The following is a 5,186-nucleotide window of genomic DNA, read 5'->3' on the forward strand; positions in this document are numbered from 1 at the left end:
AGGGATTACATAATTAGTTAATTGAACATTCGTAATGACCGTGCGTCACTCGCATAAGTATTCGGTTTCGTTAAATGCTTTGCGAGTTTTTTTTCTTTTTGTTATGTAAGTTGCGCGCGCACGTGTGTATGTTTTTTTTATCCTGAAGATTGCTTGTGTGATGATTTATATGTATATGCATATGAAAAAGTGCGTGTTTGAGTGTGTATATTTTTCTGTGTACGGTTATATGTATACATCTAAGAGAGTATATACATTCACACATTCGGGCATACAAATGTATACATGCACACAAACATACATACACACACACACATGTATACATACAGCATGTATAAGGAGATAGGTGTATGTGTGTGTGATTATGTACATATACACCTATGTATATATATATATATAAAAGAGTGAAAAAACTACAGAAGGCTTGTGTTATAAGTTTTATAAGTCGTTATGTTAGTAAAATGTTATAAAATTTTTTGTATAGTAACATAGCTTTGGGAGAAATAACCGGTTTCGTATTTTCTTTTCAAATTTCTCGAATTTCTTTATCTACATCGTGTCATGCCTTCGCTATGTAGTGAAGTATGGTGTGCCAGGCAGGGGAAGGTAATCAGGGATTTATTCCGGTATAAGGGAGATATTCGCTTCATATTTTTTTCAATGAGATGAGTTTCCTTGTTTAAAAATGTTAGAAATGGTTAAGTTTTGGTTTGTATTTTTCAATGAAGAATGTTTTCTTGTTTAATCTAACTTGTGTTGGTGTACCAATAGCACATTGATAGGATGGAAATATTAAAAATTGTGGTAGTAGTTGCTTTACGCATTTCTCAATAATGGGTATAATTCTGTATACTGGGAATGCAATCTGTTGTAGATGCAGAGTGCATCTGCGTCTGAGCGATAATCCCGTGGACCCTATGTAGTTTTGGTGGCATAGATTAGGTTTTCTAAAGCACAAGTAAAATTAGATTTGATCTTGAATTTTTGTCTCTTTTCGAAGAGGAATTCTGATCCTTCTAGAAGATTTGGGCATGTTGCTCAGTTTGTTCTACCACATTTTTTTTCTTTTGGACCCGTTATTTCAGAAAACAATTTTGCCTTTGTGAGGATCTTTTTTTAGTGATTTAGGTTGTTTGTAGCTTTTAATGATTTTATGTATGTTTAAAATTTCATTTAATTTGCCGTACATATTCACACCAACCCCAGAAACAAAGAAGCCTTCACCATCACCACCCAGAATTTACTAATGCTTCATAAAACATTGGTAAATTCTGGGTGGTGATGGTGAGGATTCTTCGTTTCTGGAGTTTTATGTGGATATGTACGGTAGTATTTTCGGGGAAGATGTGTTGCTGTGTTGAACTTTTCTTAAAGTTTCTATTTCGATTTATGTGGCACGTCTGATTCCATCCCCTGCGTAGTGTCTGTCAATTAGGGTATTTTTGAGTTCTTGTAGTCTAAGGTTTCTGGTATTTTGTTCTGACACTATTGTGCATATCCTTCTTGCAAGGTTGAAGGGGATGTTTGTTTTAGTGAGTCTTGGGTGGCATGAATCAAAAAGTAAGTATTGTTTGGAGTCTGTGGTTTTGTAACATATATCTGTTTCTATTTTTAGGTTAATTTTTTTAATTAGTATATCTAAGAATGGAAGCTCCTTTTGGTTGTACTCCATTGTGAACTGTATGTTTGGGCTGACGCTGTTTAATAGGTTTTTGAATTCTAGGAATTCTGTGTTTTCATTCCAGAGTATAAAACAGTCGTCTAGGAATCTTTTTCAATTCTCTTTTATGTATTGGGAAAGCGGGTTTCCAAAGGTCGATAAAGAGTCCTGGTATATTATTACATCCAGGTAGCCCATTGTTAGTTTCGCAATGACTGGTGCTGCCCTTGTACCCATAGCAATTCCGGATTTTTGACGGTAAAACGTATTGTCAAACATGTACATGTATTATTATCTCCCTGCTTGACAGCCAGTTTTGGAGTGTTTGTCTGCCTGTAACTTAGCGGTTCGGCCTAAAATATCGAGAGAATAAGTACGAGGCTTTAAATAAATTCAAAGTACTAGGGTCGATTCAATAGACTAAAAATACTTCAGGGTGGTCCCCCAGAAACTGAGATGAGTAAAGGGAAAAAGGGTTTCTTTTTGTCAAAGCGAGGAATGAATAATACATAGAAAAGACGCGCACGAGTACACACAAACACACACACACACAGCTACACACACACATGAATGTATATAGATAGATAGTATAAATCACACTCACACATATCTGTATATATATATATATATATATATATATATATATATTTCATATTTTATACATATATATATACACAGACACACACACACACACACACCACACACAGACACACACACACACATATATATATATATATATATATATATATATATATATATATATATTTAATCCAAACATGAAAGAACAAAAAAACGCAACAACGCGAGGACGTGGAACAAATATAGTATTATTGGACGCTCAGGAAAGAAGGAAAGAAGGAGGGTTTAACGTTTCGAGCGGAGCTCTTCGTCGGAAACATAGGAGAAGGAAAGATCCAGAGAAGGGAAGACAGAGGGAAAAAAATCACCAATGGTGCACACGCTGCACTACTACTCTACAACCGGAAGCATTTGGATAGGAATACATAGGTATACTGCCAGGAGTATATTGGATAACTATTATCCCTTAGATGGTTGTTTAACCTCTTACTCATACAGACATATATATATATATACACACACACATATTCATATTTATGTACGCGTTATGTGCGTGTGTGTGAGTGTATGTATGTTTATGTGTGCGTGTGCGTGTGTTTGCGTTTGTGTGCGCGAGTGTATGTGTGTGTGCTTGTGTTTGTGTGTTGTGTGTGTTTACAAATTGGATGAATGATTAATGATTAATAGCACATTCTTGTATGAATTGTAACCGATCCGTATAAATTGCGTGTCGGATTACTAACCGATTAATGTACAAGAGCGGGTGGGATTAGCATCAAAATACATATAAATTGATTTTAGGATTAGCAACACATGTTTGTAAATTAGATGTACCATTGGGAATATATCTCCGTAAAGGATTAGCAACATGTAGTAAAATGGATATGTATTCGATCCCTTTAAACAGAGGATATAATGTGAATCATCATCGTAAATTGGATTAGCAAACAATTCGTCTGAAATCTTTGTGGGATTAGCAGCATCTCTGTGCAAATTATGTGTAAGATTAGCTACACATCCGTGCAAACGTATCACCGTAAATTGTTTGCAGAAATTAGTTAAATAATTGCTGAATTGTATGCAGGATTAGCAACAGATCCGGGCAAACTCATCAACGTTATTGAATGTAGTAATTAGCAAACAATATAGTCAGAAGTGAAGGCATTGAGCTGGCAGAATCGTTAGCAACGCCGGGTAAAATGATTAGCGGCCTCTCATCCTTCTTTACGTTCTGATTTCAAATTCCGCCGAGGTCGACTTTACCTTTCATCCTTTCGTCGGGTCAAAAAAATAAGTAGCAGTCGAGCACTGGGATCGATATAATCGATTTACCTCATACCCACCCCGCGAATTTACCGCCCCTGTGCCGAAATTTGAAACTTATATATTCAGAAGTGTGTGGAGGATTAGCGGCAACAGTGTAGATTATATGTAGGATTAGTGATATATTAACGTAATCTCAGCTAGGGCTAAGCATTACATTATTTATTTATTTATTTATTTATTTATTGTATTATTTGTATAATTGTATTGAACCTCACTGGAAATTATGGAGGCGACCAACGAGAAACATGAGTCTAGTCTTTCTGTAGTCTACAGGTATTAACATTGTTTCATCACAAACAATATCCCATCGAATCCAGTTTTTTTCTTTTCATTCTTCCGAGATAATGAATGAATGAATGAATAAAGAGTGATGGAGTGATGGAAATTTACAGAGATTTCGCTGAAGATGTGTTGCGATATCAGTTCCGGTTTCTTGCATTTTGAGTTCTTGTGTCAGGCTCTTTACCCAATTCTCGTTTGTGGCGTTGTTTAAATGTGTGTGTGTGGGGGGGGGGTTGCATAAACCAGGAGCGTCGTTTGTCTCCTTTCCTCCTACCTTTCTCTCTCTCTCTCTCTCTCTCTCTCTCTCTCTCTCTCTCCCTCATCCTCTTTCTGTCACACACATTTTTTATATCTCTTTTTCACAGACTATTTTTTACACCACAAAACCTATTGTAAGCACTTCGGATGGATAGACAGAACTAAATTAACAATGTGCCCTTTTTTTTGCTTTTACCAGTTCGAGCAACACTAAATACAGAGATTCATTCGCAGGGACGGTAAGTCCTTTAACTGTTACAAGTAGATCTCAATGCGCGATAAATCCTCTCCACCCGGGTAGAAACTATTATGGCACTCGCTGAAGGTTCAACGTCTGGGCATCAATTACTCAGTGCATTATCCCAATCGCCAAATAATTAGAATAATTAAGCACTAATCAAGATTGGGAACACGTTGAAACCATCAATGACGGGTGTACTAAAACAAAGGAAGGTATTTTTATCGTGTTAATTGTCTGTTAATTAGGAGGGAAACACGCAATTAAGCAGCTTCTTTCCTATGTAATCGTGTGCTTATCTACTTGTATATGATTTTGCACAAGTAGAGAAGTCAGGTTAATCAGAGTGCATATATACATATATTTACATATATTTCCACTTATATTTACATATACATACGTGTGTGTGTGGTGTGTGTGTGTGTATAATTATATAATTATTTATAAATAATATCTTTATTAATAGATTATTATCATGAGAGATATATTTGGATGTGTGAGTGAGGCGACACTCAACATTACATCTGCCACTAGTAAAGGCTGACTATTCTTTATCTCCTGAATGCTATTCATCTATATTCAGTGAAGGACGTTTTTAAAATTGATAGATAAATAGATAGATAAATAGATAGATAGATAGATAGATAGATAGATAGATAGATAGATAGATAGATAGATAGATAGATAGATAGATATATAGATAGGTAAATCGATGGTTTAAATATTGGATATATATATATGTGTGTGTGTGTGTTGTGTGTGTGTGTTTGTGTGTGTGTCTGTGTGTGTGTGTGTGTGTGTGTGTGTATAGGAGTAAAAGTAAGGATAAGCAAGTTAGAAAAG

General features: G+C 35.6%; 1 long non-coding RNA gene across 1 annotated transcript; it reads left to right on the plus strand.

Moving 5' to 3' along the window:
- The first annotated feature begins 1,591 nt into the window (after window positions 1-1,591).
- LOC118761709 lies at window positions 1,592-4,104 on the plus strand. The gene is made up of 3 exons (XR_004997579.1): window positions 1,592-1,918; window positions 3,389-3,394; window positions 4,094-4,104. It is a non-coding gene; the product is annotated as an uncharacterized LOC118761709 (long non-coding RNA).
- The last annotated feature ends 1,082 nt before the right edge of the window (window positions 4,105-5,186 follow it).

This window comes from Octopus sinensis, unplaced genomic scaffold (assembly GCF_006345805.1).
Source record: "Octopus sinensis unplaced genomic scaffold, ASM634580v1 Contig16664, whole genome shotgun sequence".
NCBI classification, from domain to species: domain Eukaryota; kingdom Metazoa; phylum Mollusca; class Cephalopoda; order Octopoda; family Octopodidae; genus Octopus; species Octopus sinensis.